At 42.2% G+C, this 15,942-nt stretch overlaps 1 protein-coding gene across 1 annotated transcript in view; it reads left to right on the top strand.

The window, feature by feature from the left end:
• Positions 1-1,304: 1,304 nt before the first annotated feature.
• EPHA3 (EPH receptor A3) overlaps positions 1,305-15,942 on the top strand; it is a 177,767-nt gene continuing 163,129 nt past the window's right edge. The window contains exon 1 of the mRNA XM_082278329.1: positions 1,305-1,408. The gene's annotated coding sequence lies outside the window, so the exon portion shown is untranslated. The remainder of the gene's footprint in view (positions 1,409-15,942) is intronic.

The raw sequence follows: 15,942 nt of genomic DNA on the forward strand, positions 1-15,942 counted from the left end.
TCAGAACAATGAAGAAGGAGGTTGTTCAGATGTTTACCATACTGGTTTGAGAAACACTGGGGCTCAGTTTCTCTGCTGTCACAGATTTGGGATGTTAATTCTGCCACACAGTTCCACATCTGTTGCCAAAGGCTCCTCTCCTCCCATTCTGTTGCTTGCTGTTTGTACAGACAGGACATGCATTCAGAGCTAGACTTTGTACTATGAGGATGAATAACTTTGGTTCGGAGTGAAATATTTATTTGACCTCAGTATTATTCAAATATTTTCCCATTTTCCACAGAACCACACTGGGTGGCTCTGGAGACCTGAGACAAGTCACTCGGGAAGAGAGATGTCCATATTCCGCAAAAATGATCTGCAGAAGGGGAAGCTTGGGAAGCACTGCTCTGCAGTGATTCCCCCTGAGAGCAGTGGAATAGCAGCATTGCACGCCTGTTTCTCTGCTCTGTGTTCTGACAGGTACTCTGGGGCCTCTGATGGGCTGCAAGGACTGAAGGAAAGGTGCAGGCCACGAAGAAAACGCTTCTAAAAAATAGTCGTTTTACATGGCAACTTCTAGAGTAGAGCTACACACTCCTACAGAGAGCAGCTCTTGGGTGGAGGCCCCCGCTGCAGTTTGCTTTAGTGATGGCAAAGTCAGTCTGTTCTTTGGGGCCGGAGTTGTGGCCCCGCGTGGTGCAGGCTGGACCAGAGCAGCCAAGAGACGAACGATGTAGTTGGCGTTTCTCTGGCAAGCCAGCTATGGCTGCAGTCTGAAACTCCCAGGTTTTACCGCTACTTTGCCGTCGCCTCCCGCCCAGGAGAGCCCGGTAATTGGACACGAACGGATCGTAGCTGGCTGCAACACCCACCCGAGGCTCCCGAGTTACGTGACTCGTGTCACCCCCTATTGCAGAGCCCCCGCTCCGTGTCACGGGGCATCTCCCGGCGCTGGGGGCGGGCTCGGGGGGCATCTCCGCGGGCTGGGGACGGGGTCGGGGGTATTTCACGGGGCTGGGGGCGGGCTCCGGAGCATCTCCGCGGGCTGGGGGCAGGCTCCGCGCTCTGCCCCAGGGGCGGGCGGGGCGGTGCGGTGGGCGGGGCGCGGAGCGGGGCGGGGGCTGCGCGGCGGCGGCGGCGGCGGCGGGGCCGGGCGGGGGCGGCCCCGCCCGGGCGCAGCGCGGAGGCGGGCGCGGGGCATGGTCCCGGCGCCGGGGCTGGTGGCGGCGGCGCGGAGCGGGCGCGGAGCGGTGGCATGCGGCGCGGAGACATGCGGCTGTGCCTGCGCTCTGCCCCGCCGACATGGACCGCCGCCGCCGCCTGCCGCCACCGCCGCCGCCGCTGCTGCCGCTGCTGCTCCTGCTGCTGCTGCTCCGCGCCGCGCTCGGCGCTGCCGGCCGTCTGAGCGCCCGCCCCGGCAACGAAGGTGAGCCGCGGCACGGCCGGGTGACCCGTTTCTTCCTCGTTCTTTCTTTCCGCTATTCACACCTTCTCTATTTTTTTTTTTTTTTTTCCCCCCCTCGTTATTCTCCCCCGCCTCGCTCCCCGTTAAGGTGGTCCCGTGCGGCAGCGGCTTCTCGCCCCGGGAGCGCAGGGCTCGCCCTGGCACAGCGCGGCCGTGCGGGGGGTGGGTGGGTGGATGGACGGATGGACGGATGGATGGATGGATGGATGAGCGGGCAGCCGCCCCACCCGCCCCCGAGCAAAGTTGGCGGGGGCAGCGCAGCCTGTGCCACCCGCGGCCCTCCACCAGCGATGGGCAGCCAGGAGCCCAGCCCCGGGGCGAGGTGGCAGCGGCGGGGGCGCGAAGGGGCAGCGCCCCAGCCTCGGCAGGTGCCCGGGGCGAGCCGCCTCTGCCTCAGCCTCCGATGGCCCCGCCGCCTTCACCCCGCTGATGACTCTGAACTCTTTCGCATGGGCACGGGTGCGTTAGTCGTCCTGTCTTTCAAAACTTTTAATTAATACGAGAAAGAAGCTAGTTCCCCTCCAAAACCTCCTTCTGGTTCCCTAGCGGATTTGTGTCGGATCGTGTCGTTTGTATCGGATGTGCATCAATGTGTTAAAGTCGTGTGCGTGTGGATGTGAATGTGTGTAAATTTACGGATACAAAGCATGAATGGTTTGTTTTCTTTTGCTGCGTTAATTTTTAAGATGATATTTGCTGAAAACCCATGTTAGGTTTCAGGGAAAAAAAGTAATGACAACTGGACTCTGAAAAAGTGATTGAAATACTTGAAAAAAAACCCCTAAAAGACCCCTGTCCTTTTCCTATTAAAAAAAAAAAAAAAAAGAAATGGAGCTTTTTGCTTGCTCGCACAGTGAAGGCACTCGGCATGACCAGGATGTCCAGTGCAATTATCCTTAGAGATAAAATCCAGAGGCCAAAGGGTTGCGAAGAACTTCTAGCACCCAACAACCATGTAAAACTTGCACCTGCTTGAGTTACATGGCTGTGTAGAGAAGCTCTGATAGCTGTCAGAACAATTATTTTTCCGTTAGCAATAATGCTGATGTACTTACTGATATTCTGTGTGCTTGTGCGATAAGGCGGTGAGATAACAACTTTAAATGATTTCTGGAAGGGAAAAAGAAATATAATAAAAAAATAAGCAAGGAGAGGTGCAAACTTTAGAAGTCCTGAGTAATCTTTAATCACTTGGTATCATTGCTAGGGAATAATTATAGTACCATTATACAAGAAGAGCAATGTCATCTGTTTGTATGTTTCATGTAAATCTGTTTTTTATGCAGTGCCTTATAGGTTTTTTTTAAATGAGTGTGCTTTCAACAGTCCCTTTTAAGCCTCCAGATAGAAGCTATTTTGTAAATATTGTCGTCTCTCAAAAATCATTTTCAGAAATGAAAGCAAGAGTGTGAATAGGGGTTACTGTTGTCTTATTAAGAGCTCTTTGGGAATGGTTGTGGTTCTGTCAGTCAGCAGAGCAGCTCTGCCTCCATGGCGGTGGCAGGCAGACGCATTCTGCAAACTGACACTGACTATGCCAGAGAGATATGGGAGCATTCCAGTTTGCAAAAAAACCCCACTTTTTGTGTCTTTGTTTCAAGTCGCTGGTGCTGAGAATTGAGAAAGGAGGGAAAATATGGGTATCATATGGAATGCATGTTAAGTACACTTTTTCAAGTCAGCTTTCAGCAAATGCTGCCTGCCTTCTCTCTTTTCAGCTTCAAGAACTTGTACAAGATGAGCAATATTTGCAGAATTGGTAGTGAAAACAACAGTAAAAATGCAGTTACTGGAGTGTAACCTGATTTTGAGTGGCTGTTTTTTTTTTTCCAAGTATTTGTTTTGCTGTGCTTTTCAAAAACAGAAATGCTGACAGTTTCTTTTAAAAAAAGAGATCAACTTTAAAGTGCTTTTAAATTTTTTTTTAACCCCCCATTTAGGAAAGCTCAGTAATTCTTTTATTTATTTATACTATACAGATTGATCATGTGAGTTTAGAAATCTTAATTATTATAATTTGCTGACCCACTAATTTGATGAACAAGTGTTAGCATGCAGCTTTATATTATGTCAGAAGATGATGTTTTTCTCTATTAAATAATCTTTTTCTAACCACTTCATTTACATTTCTGCTGTTGTTCCCATAAATTTCCTCCCAAAACTAGAGATAGACGTTTCTGCATTTCTCTGGAGTATTTACAAAAGTTTCCTTTTTCCACTACTGAGAATAAAAAAAGGTGCATTTTGGACAGCGTTTGTTAATGTAGGCAGGCAGATAAAAAGTCTACCTTTTTCCCTACGTTTTATATTAAAGCTACTGTTGAAATTCTCCCCATAAGTTGTTTTAACAAAGGATGGAACTAATTTTTGGTGTGTTTATACAGCTTAATCTAACTTCTAGGGGATGTAAATGTTGCAGTGGGCACGTAACAAGAGTACGGGCAGAGCTATCAGAGAAATATTTCCTAAATTTATTTAACTTGAAATAATTATTTCTCTTTTTTTGAAATCCAACTTCACTTAACGTTAGCAATTAATATTAAAGCTGACGACTGTTAGTGGTAATACTGCAATGGAAGTGGATGGGATGAAGGGATAAAAGGATGAAAGAGGGGCTGAAGACAAACTGCTGGCTTACTGCACTTTGTGGTGTTCAATGCATTCCTTTTTTGTCTTTTTCTTGGAGAGCTCGACATTTTCTTAATTTGCTTCATCCCAGAGAAGTCTCATTTAGAGTTTTTTCTGGATAAAAAGTAAAATTTTTCCCTCAAGTGTGTTTTCAAACTCTCTGCCGTGCTCATGAGAAATCTGCCTGCGTTTTCCCTACGCAATCACAGGAGCTCAAGGAGGTTCTCTGAAGCTCAGATTTATCTGTGTTGACTGGTAAAAGGTGTGTGCCATTTTCTGCGGGGCAGGAAGGTGTCAGGAAGATTTAACATCCAACTTTTCCAGTTTGGAGTTCACAGACCGAACCCCGTAGGTGCACAGAAACCACAGGTTCTCCTGTTCATTCTGTTGGATATTTTCTGCTTGGTGAGGATTGTGTTTCTTTTTTTCTTAGAAGGATGCAATTCTCTTTCTGAATAATTCCTGTGGTATCAAGAAATCGAATGGGGAAATTTAATAATTTCTCTTCAGTCTCTTTTGTAACTATATTGCCTGCCTGGGGGTACCAGCCACCTTAATTTCACTGTTTTATAACCCACAACAGTTAACACTTGACCTAGGTCATTAACAGGATTATCAGCAAATTTGTTTAAGCTTTTACTGACAACCTGAATTGCTTCAATAATATTTTGACTGTGCAGACAGGAAACTTCTTGTAACCTCTCAATCTAGCATAAAATTAATTTCTTGAGAACACAGCTACCAAAAGATCAATACAGGAAATCTGTTTACGGTACTTGGTTTCAAACAGTGCCTGTTTTGGGTTTACAGTAAGAAGATTCCGATCAGCCTCTCTTTTCAGTCCGTATTGGATTTGGAGATGCAGTTTCATCTTTTGAGCATTGATTACCATCTCAGAACTTTGCATAACTGCGCAATTAAATGCACCATTTTTATCTGAGCTGGTCTCTGTTAACACTTAAAGTTGCTAAAGACAATTTACTGTGCCTTTGTAGTCGTGACAGCTCTTGGTGTGGTTTTGAAAAATCTGCTGCTTGCACACGCAACAAAATACTTGCCCAAGTCTTGCATCTGATTTTGGGAAAGGCTGGCAATACTGGGAACTTCTCAATAGAATCAGAAGGGGAAAATGCTTTTTACAAATCTTACTTTGCTCTGTGTCATGTATCATTAGGTCAGGGTAAGTCTTCATTTCTCGTGACACAATTCCTGCTGCTGCCCCTGGCTTGCAATTGAGTGTTTATCTGCGGAAGAAGCTAAAAGTGGGTTTGGAAGTCTGAATGTGATACCTTTTAAAATTTAGTTTCAGAAAGCTCAGAGTCATGGGGGACTAGAGGACTGTTTGTCATACAGCTGTGTCTTATTCAAAGCTTCTGTGCTTAACCCTGAGCTGTACAATTAGACAAATAATAAACATGTTTTAAAATTCACACCATGGTGGTTTTAAAACCAGGAGAAGTTGGGTAAATGCATCATTTTCTGACAACATTTTTGATAGTAGGCTCTAGCACGTGGAATAACTTATTTTCTTTACTGTTTTTCTGTGGGCTTTTTCTTGACTTACTATTTCAGCATAGCGTATTAAAAAGTAAAATCTCTGAATTGGCTATAGCAAACTTAAAGCAGGTGTTTGAAACACAGAGATGTGCAAAATACAACTTATTTGCTGCCCAGCGAAGCACTCAGGGCATAGAAATGGGTCAGAAGTCTTCTGTACCCTCAGCTTCAGCAAAGAGGCACGACCAGATGGGCAAGCACAAAACAGATAATAGGCACACCAAGTTTAACAGTTGTTTACACAAAATCATTGCAAATCAGGAGTGTGTTCTGATTGAACTTTAAATTTTTCATTCCCATCTGGGAGGATGTACAAATTAGTTTTAATTTTTTTTTAATTATTCTCTGCTGGAGTTAGGTAAATTGCTATTAGTATACTTACTTTTTGATTCTGTTGGAGAATTTGCAAGTTTTCCTCAAGGAAAATGTCTATAATTGCTCTTGTTCTTGTAATCCCCACTTGATGAAAGTTTAGAAATACGGACGCAGGTGTTCATTTTCTTGTTTTCAGAGCTCTGGATTTTATCACCAGTGAGGGTCACTACAGAGCTGTTACCAAATACCACAGTCCTGTTTGTGGAGTTTTATACAGAGCCTGAGTTAGTGCCATAAGGTACCTGTAACTTGTGCAGCTTTGTAGCTGCTCTCTGATTTTTCTGTGAAAGAAAATAAAAACAAGTAACTAACTGGAGAGAAATCATGCCCTTATTTTGGTGAATTTCAGAGCTCTGCTCTGTGGAGCTGATATTGAAACCCAGAAGATAATTTTGATACCCTAGGGTGCAAAATGGGATGTTTCTAGAGTTGTTAGATAAATCTCCAGAGGTGGGGCAGAGGGCTTTCCCTAACCCACTGCCTTTCTAAAACATAATTCCAGCATCCAAAGAGTGCTTTTTCTGGAATGAGACATTTCCTTTCTTTTGCATTGTTAGATTGGTTGAAGCATTGCTGAAAACACATTTGCAAGAAGGAAAAGACTTGCCATAAGAAATGATAGCGTGAAAGAGAATAATTTTTTTGTTTACAACAGCATCTGACTACTGTTAAATGATCCTTTTTCCTAAATATTTACCACAGTGGGGTAACCCTTATTCCTATAAACATTTTAGAGCAGTGGCTTTTTTTTTTTTAAAAAAACCCCCATATTTAAATGGTTCTAGACAAGAAGTAAAACTTTTAAAAGAAAATAGGTTAATTCAGAAGATTAGATATGAAGTCCCAGGAGTGTAATTTTGGAAACAGAGCATGGTAGCAATTTGTGGGTTTAGGATTGTATTCCCCAGCAGTAGTCTTGTGTTTTTTAGTTTCTTAGGCGCTTGCTAAATCCAAGTGCAAGTACTCATTTTGCAGTGTGAAACAGATGCAAGATTAAAATTCAGTCCCTTAAATGGAAAGTTCCTTTCAAATTTCTGCAGTGAATGAATGAAAGAAATAAAGATGTAGAAGTAAAGATAATCCTGCCTGAAAGAAACCTTGTGATGGTGACAGAAAAGTTCCAGTCTGTGAGAGTGACAGGGAGCCAGAGTGAAACACCAGCACGTAAAGCCTTACATTTGCAGAGATGCTATTAAATCAGACACATTGTAAGCAGAAACGTTTGTACCACTCTCCGTTTTGGTGTGGTTTTTTTTTTTTTTTTGTTCATTTAACTACCATGTCCTGCTGTTTCAGGCAAAATATGGAGGAAAATCCCATTAATCTGCTGGAAAAATATTGATGAAAGAAGAATAGCGGACCAAACGAACAGTGCTTGAAACTTGCTAGCAATTAAGAGAACAATAGGTTGAATGTTAAGGTTCAGTCAGGGCAGTTTAGTGTAATATAGTGTGGGAATGGTGCTTTTTTTTAATTTCCATCTGGTTTCTCATAATGTTTTTATATCTATATTTGGATAGAAAGATTTGAATGGCATTGGTCTCTCTTTTTTTTTTAATTTTCTTTTAAAGAGTGACTAAACCTGCTCGAGTATAGCTGCCTCGCATAAGAAGACAGTAATTAAAACCTGAAACTTCTAAATTGGTGACTAGGAATGGAGGGTTTTGTAGAAAATCTAGAATGACAAGTTACTCTTTAAATAAATTCCAATTAAAGCACAAAAATATGTTTTGGTCCGTGGTAGGCTTCCCACAAACTTTGTGCAGTAGCAAATAATAACAAGTGACATGGGATTTCTTAATTTAATTGCGGAGAAGTTAGAAGGCAGCTAGAGGGGGTTTGTTTGACTTTTTTTTGAGAGGCAAGGCTTTTTGAGAGATCCCTTTTGGAGAGGGAGAGAAGGATTAAAGGAAGGGAGTAGGTAGGCAGAGATGAAGTGAAAGGTGGATCTGAATATTAAAAAAATCAGACCAAAATCCAAACTGTCTCTGATTAATGACAAAGTTAGGAACCCAGAATTCAGCCCTGCCAGGGATCTGAACAGCGGGAAAAGCACAAATTAAGAAATTCCTTGCCTCCCTGAAAGTCTGAGCTGTGTTTACATTAGTAAGCATTGTGCCTCTGATTTACCAGTGGTGAATTTGAACAGAGGCTGCAGTTAAGAAAGGGTAGAGGCATTTTGACCATTCCATTTAATCTTGCTCCGACAGTGCTTTCTTTAAAAAAGGAAAAAAAAAAAAAAAAGCAAAGCAAGTTATGTCTGCCCAGCCTTAATGTTCATGGAGAACACTGACTTGAGGCCTTTATATTCAGACAGGTTCTGAGATGGTGAGGGCCTTACCCTGCAAAAACTTTTCTCCCATGCGTGATTTACCTCAGAGAACAAATGTGCTAGCAATGCTTGAGAATTCAGCTTTCCTGGAGTACGTGGTTCCAGCTGTGGAAAATGTTCTGTGCTCACTGAAACTCTCTAAAGAAAACCCAGCTGTAGGGAAAACTCATCAGGTTCTTTATTCCCAGCTTACCTACCCACCCTTCCTCTCATGTCTGTGCCATTTTTTCTGTCCCTTCCCTCCCAGAAATCAACATTCAGCCAGAAAGGATAGAAGGCAAAGCTCATCTTTTTCTGATTTTGAGGGCTGTGTGTCCAGTCCTTTTTTTACTAGAAGCTGTTTACCGTAGAGGGGATACTTTGACCCTGTAGATGCCCAGAAGAAAAGACACGAGAAGAATTAAATGTTTAATGGCATTGCTTTTCCTGAAAGATGGGCTAGATATAGGGTGTTTAAGAAATTAAAACAGAAGTTTTCCATGCAAACCAAGGAAAGAAACACTGGAGAAGAGGCGTGAGGAATATGGTTAGTTTGTAGAATAGAATGGAAACCCGAGCCCTTTGTGGTAAGGTGGTGGAAGCAGAAGAATAAGCAGAAGACAGGGGTATGAAGAAGTGTCTTGTGGGTGGATGGGAATAGAGCAGTCATTTAGTCATTTACCTTTCTTATAAATATTTGTGTTTCTCACATATGGAAATAGTGAAAAAAGATGTTGGTGGGGTTTTGGTTGCAAAGGCAGCAGATGAAGTCGGGGCAATTCCATTTTTCATACGAATAGCTCGGCACACATGTTCTACATTAATTACCTCCATAAATTCTGTTAACCTGGCAAACAATGAAAATATCGTGTTAGTGACATCACTGTATTGGAACATAAAAACAGGTTCAGCATCTTGATTTTCTCAGCATGACATTTGAGGAGATTTCTTCTACTATTGGCATTTTACTCCTGTAGTTTGCATCATGATGTTGAGTCGTTTGCTCTGTGGGTTTATTTTATCTGTGGGGCAGCCATGTAAGGGCCCAAGCATGCCATGTAAGCTGGAGCTCTTTATTTGTGGAGGTAGAGAAGAAAAGATTGACAAAATTACCAGGGCACTCCTGAGTACGTGGCTTTCCAACTGTAGTACTTCAGGATTCTCAGAATTGTTTTACGATTCTAGACTTCTCTGTGTTAAACTTAGAAAAGCAAAACTCAGCCAAGCCCAACCCAACTCTCTTTATTTTTGTTTGTCTGTGCCCCATGCAAGGAGTTCCTTAAAAGCAAAATTTTATGAGTTGTGGCATGCTGCCAGTTGGTTCACTTGGGGGATATCACAGCCTTTTTAACAAATGAATAGTAATTTCCTGGACTTATGTTCTGGTCCCTGTCTCAAAAATTTCTGTCCTCCAAAGGGGTATTGATCATTTGCTGTGGTTTTTGTTGATTTCAGGACCTTGAATAGGTTAGAACTGCAGTAAAATCTGTGGGAACCTTGGAACTTTTAGTTGTGGGTGTTATGCATGCCCGAGAGTCTCTTCTGTGACACTTTTTGGTGTCTAGAATTCTAGAAACTGAGTGTGTCGTAGTAGGTTTGGAATTCTCAGCTTACCTTAAGTGAACTTGGACACTGTGACTCAACATTTATTTTCCCCTTTAAGTTGCTAAAAGTCTTCCTAAGGAGGATCTTTGTCACGCTCCAAATCTACCAGACCTTCAGAGAGCTCAATTCTGTAAAACCAGTGAATACTGGAAATTACTTTTTTTTTTTTTCCCCCCAAGGGAATGTAAAAGTTAGATGTGCAGTGTGGTTAAACCTTTCTGAGAAGTGCTTTAGAACTTACTAAAATTAGATGAGTAACATTTTCTGTGGAGTTTTGGCTAGACATTGGGTGCCATTTTATGTGCCTCAGGGTTTGGGCACCCAGTGGGACTGATAAATATGACACATCCTACAAGAGACCCACTTCTGTGCTGGGCTGATAAAAGGCAGGGATTTGCAGGGTTTAGGTAACTGAATCTCATCTGTAGTTTCTGGGGTTTTTTTCCTCTGAGAGGGGAAGAAAGCTTGGGTTTTAAAGGGAATTTAAACTCCCTTTCAACACAGTAGCCCCCATTTTGCATTTGCATGTTTAACATGGTGCCTCAGTGATATCAGATTTAATGCCAGAGTGGTGGAGTGGAATGAGATCTGTAGGATTTGTATGTGCATGTGAGTTCAGCTAAACTCTAATTCAGGTATGCTGAAGCTTTATGCCTCTTGCTTTTTGTAGGAGGTACTGGAGAAGGACCAACTGGAACTGTTTAAAAAAAATGCAAAGAGGTGAAGGCGACACAGTAATTTGGAACCCATTAGGTTAATCCATTTTTAATTTTTATATCCTTGTCTTAATGAAAAGAACTGGCACATATCAACTTACAGGAAATAGCCTAATAAAACCAAAACCTTATTAGGTCCCTTTGATAAACAGTGCATTCCAGCCCACCACCAGTCATATGTTTTTGCATACTTGGAAATTGAGCTTTGTGCCACTTTAACAATATCAAGAGAATGCTCATGTTTCAAAGTAATAAAAAAGAAATAAAAATCTGCTTTGCCCATGTTCATCACTGAGAGTGGGTGGATCATTGTCCCTTTTCCACAGGCAGGCTCCATACTTAGCAAAAGGAGGAGGACCACTGGAGAGCTTCCACTTAACATCAAGTGCAGGAGATATTTTTATTTATAGGGATTCCTGCACTGCTGATTGCTGTCCTGCATTCCCTCCTTCATGGCAGCCTTTTGAGAGGAACTTGCAGTGAGGTTGCTGCTTTGGCTGCTTCTGCTTCTTATTTTTCAGCTATAGGAAAAGCTGAGGTATCTAAATCTGGCCTCAGATGCTCTTGGGGAGAGTGTTCGATAAGAAAAGTAAAATCTGGGAGGAGGAAAATTAAATTCTTCCTCTTCAAAAGCCACAGGAAGCTGCCATAAAATTAGAATTTGCCAAATCATCCAAATTGATGGTGGAAGCTTTTATGGTCTGCAGAAGCAATAATCTCTAGGGTAACTTAAAATATTTTGCTAGTCTTTTGTCTTTTCATCTGATATTTGTAACAAAATCTCTTAATTTTGGAAAGTTTTTACTGAACATTGAAATGAAAATAATGGAGGCTTGGTCTTTCCAGTCTTCTCTGAAGATTCCTGTGTTCAGTATTGCAGCAGCTGTTTTTAAATTCATTTTGGTTTTCGCTTGCTTGTTCATCCCTTGCCCCCACCCTGGTGGAGTCCTTCAGTCAGCAGTTTGACCAGAGATTGAACATGACAGTTGCCAAATTTGGACTGTTCTGCACAAAATCATATTTGTATTTACAGCGTCACAGTGCAGGCAAGGAGGGCTGGAAGTGCAGACCTCACAGGGCTGTCTCTCTCAGGACTGCAGCCTGGCTTTGGGCTGCAGCAGAAATCTCAGGTTTGGAGAAGAGTTTTTTGGTAAATGGGTCGAACTCTTGGCATGTGGGTTGGCAAAGTGTTGTAAAGTTCTACTGGCTGTTTATAGATCATTTTCTTCGGAGCAGTGCTGACATCTTCACTCCAGTGTCTGAGGGGAAATGCAGGATCATAAAATCACAGGAGGCTTGACTTTTATTATTGGATAAGCAGCAAATTAGGCTACTTAAAAACAGGCTTCATTGTTGGGCACCCTTTTTTATTTGTTGTTCCTTCCCAAAGGTTTCTTGGTCTGCTTTAGCCATTTTCAGCATGATTTTGGCAACATCAGCATGATAGCTGATCCTAGCTGGCAATTAAAATTTCATCAAAGTGCAACTCTGGCATTGCCCGAGTTCTGCCAGTCTGTCTGTAAGTGTTGGTTCTAACCCCAGAATAATTTAAAGACACAAAGGTGCTCTCCTGCCACTGCTGGGGCAGTAGAGAGTTGAGAAGACTCAGGTCTGTGCCCATAGGTGGGTGAAAATATGGGTGCAAGCTCTCTTTGCTGGGAAGGGTTCACCATTCCAAAAATGTACATCAGGCTTTGCGCTGACTCCACTCTGTCCCACCCCAAAACCAAGTTCTGGCTGACTTCCTGCCGCAGAGTATTTTCTTTGCTGCTTGGGATTATATGGCACTTTTCAATTAGACATTCACCATTTTAGGGTTTTTTTTATGTTGCATAGGAAGTTTAATTTTTCCCATTTGTTGGCATTTTTCTAATAACTAACTACTGTGTCTCTAAACTGGCAGTTTGATGCCAAACAGGAAAAGACAACGTGGTGGTGCGAGGTTTTTTTACGCAGTTTTTTTTAATATTAATGGAAAATGTTAATTAGTTGAAGAAAAAATATTTTGTCTATCTTTTGACATTGGCTATTGCTCTGTATTTTCTTTGTAAAGAAGACAATTTGGAAGTAGTTTCCAGTGGTGAAGTTGTTTGTAGGTGGTTCTCTAAATATTGTAAGTTGCAAGATAGTGTCTCCTAGCAGGCTTTCCTCATTTCTTAGGCAAGGAAGGGAATCTCAGAGTGATTCTACCTGGCACAACATTTGTTTGTTTATTTTTTCCTTGTTTGAGGTGGGTTGGGGGGAGGGGGGTGATATTTATACTGCATTCAGTTCATTGTAGCAGTTATTACTCCACGTGTTTGTGGACATGCTGCAGTTTTCAGACTGTGCTCAGGAATCACTTTAGTTTAGGGTTCTTTTCTTTCCCTGACGTTACTCCTGATGGAACATGCTTTTAGTGAGCCCTGAACCATCACTCCCCAATCTGGAAGCAGTTTCTGGTAGCACGAGTGCCATGTTCCACCCAAGCCTCCATTCATCTTCTGCTTGGTGCCATGAGAGGCAGAATGAGGGAGCTTTGTGTTTCACATCCACATCCCTATTCCAGTTCTGGAAAGAGATTCATTTTTTCCCTGGAAATCTACATGGAGGGAGCTGATAATTCTTTCTCTTGTGGTTGTGTGTGGGGAAGGCCAGGAGAGTCAGGCAGGAGAGAGCCTCTAGAAAGAGAACTTGTTCTTAATTGGCATTCTGGGGCTGTGCTGGATTGGCAGAAGTACTGCATTGTAGTATGGTGAGCAGGGCTGGTTTACAGGGGGACCGAATCACTGGTTTTCAGAGTCAGAAGTCATGGCTGCTCATCTTAATACCAGTAAATTCTCCCTCAGAATTACCACCAGCTTTAAGCCGAGTTAATTGCGTGATGGGAACCAGTGCAGGACACTGAGATTATTAGACAGCACTTTACTTATTTATTTATTTAAAGTTGCTTTATGAGAGCTCCTCTGTGTCTCCTCAGCACAACCAGGAATCCTTTCCAAGGCATTCTGCTGGAAAGAATCAGTAGCAACAGAACTGTTCAGCTTTTTTAAGAGTTAGCCCTGGTAACTGCCAGGTCGACCTCGGAGATTTTTGTAGGAACCAGCTGAGTGATGATCACAGAGTTTTGCAGGAGGAGTTGATACAAGGAGAGCAAATCAGTTGTGTGAGAAGCTCACAAACTTCGTTCATGTAGTAAATATGTGGCTATAGGCATTTGTAGGATATTTAATGATTGGCTTTCATTTAACTTTAATTGTATGGGGAAAAAAAAATGAGGATCATACTGAAAAATGCCTGCCAGTGATGATCTGACTTAATATATCTTCATGAAACACTTAATGAATTGGTTCACAAAATGAATCTGACCAAATGTTATATTTTGTTACACTAAAGGATCTATCAGAATTGAGAGGAGTTGTAATGAGTTAATGTAGGATAAAGTGCTTGTGTGAAGTTTTACTTTTTTACTTTTTACCTAACCATCCAAATCCATGAAAAAAGAAATAAATGAGACAATGAATTTCTAACCCATTCTTTATGTATTTCTTCAGTCTTGGTGTAGAAAAATGCTATTTTCTCCTCCAGTTTCCAGATTAGTATGTGGTAGTAGGACATACAATGACAAAATGTACTACTGCCTCTCCCCATCATTTTTGTCTAGAGACCAAGGCTGCATCTTTGAAGTTCTGCATTAATTGTTTCCTCTCTATTGAGGTGTGCAACTCTCTCTTGAAGTCACAGGGGAAAATGAGTGTCCTAGAAGCTTTTATCAGGGAGAGGGAAATGTTTTTTGTCAGGTTACTACTTGAAAGGAAATATTTTTTTTGCATTTTAGATACTGTTAAAGAACAGTGCACATCTGAACCAGAAGCCTCCTGTAGCCAGTGTGAAAGCCTCCCTTGCAAGGATTTCTAAAAGTTAGTGGTTCCAGTCTGAAGGAGATGAGGAAGGTGGAATGAAGGAGAGGAGGTGAAAAATTGTTCTTAACTTGATAGATTTGATCCTGATGATGTCAAGATGCCCCGTGGCCGAGGTACCTGCCTGTCATGGGGGACTCTGAATATTTAATTGCCACCCATGTCCTGTTGTGATGCCTGTGAGGGCAAGCTGGACCTGCTGGGCAGGTCTAGAGAGGGGAAACTGCCACCTGGCTGTGGATCCATTGCCTGGTAATGTTTTGCAGATGAAACAGGTGAGTTTGGTGTGAAGTCATCAATTTCAGAGTGGCTGCAATCATGCTTTCAAGAAGCTCGTTCTTAAAGAATAAATACGTCACTTAAGTTTACTCCTGAGTGATTTGCCTCAGCCACTTCTTGCCAAGTGATTTACCTCAGGAGCCACACTTCCTTCAGCACCATGCAGTGCAGGTGCACAGCAAACAGATCTGTCTCATCTCAGGAGATCTATAATCTGTGGGAATTTCTACTAACAAAAATGAGAAGTGCACTTTTTCCTTTTGAGTTTTTATTACTGTTTCCTTTTTACAGATGCAAACCTTGCTGCAGAATAGCCTGCCTAGGGCCCTGTGCACTCAATAAAGGACTGACTGGTTTTTCTTTGTGTACGTGATTGAGGACTTGATTCAGAGCTAAGGAATATGTAGCACTGGATTATGTTCTTTCTGTCAGATTAGTAAAGATATTTTGTTTATTGATGTAGATAAAACAATGCTACTGTTTTCTTTGAAAGGGGAGTATAACTGCAGGGGGAAACATTTTTCCCACAGAGATGGCAGGGCAGCTCATTCATGCCAGTATAGCAGTGCATATACATCCATACAAAACACAAATATGTGTGCACACAAATGTAGAAAACATGTATATTTATGGTTCTTTATGACACAGTCTTATTTATAATCCTGTACACCCGTGTCTCCTTCTGTACATCCTAATTAAGAGTAAAAATAATGCCTTCAGAGAGCCTTTTTTTAATGTGGTGTCCAAAATTAAACAGCAGTTAAAGGGAGAATGATGAAATAATACAAATATCTTAGCTGATATTCTCCTTCAGTTTTTTTGCTTCCCATTCTTCTGTTTACTTGGAGCACCAATGCTCAGGCTATCTGATTCTGTGGGCAGTGACAACCCTTTGGGTTAACAAATAGAAATTGAAGCTGCTCAGACTGCTACAGTGGCCACCTCTAATAGATCTGTCATTGTCAGGTGTTAAAATTTCCTAGCATATGGTGAGATTTATTTCATTTCTCATTATCATTAATTTCCATACTGAAGGGGGGAAAAAAAAATAAAGGGGGTGTGGGGGCTGATGAACACACCCAACAAGAGTAAGCCCAGACTGCAGATAATAAATATTACAGTGTT

The sequence above is a fragment of the Coloeus monedula genome, assembly GCF_965178545.1.
Source record: "Coloeus monedula genome assembly, chromosome: 3".
Lineage (NCBI taxonomy): Eukaryota > Metazoa > Chordata > Aves > Passeriformes > Corvidae > Coloeus > Coloeus monedula.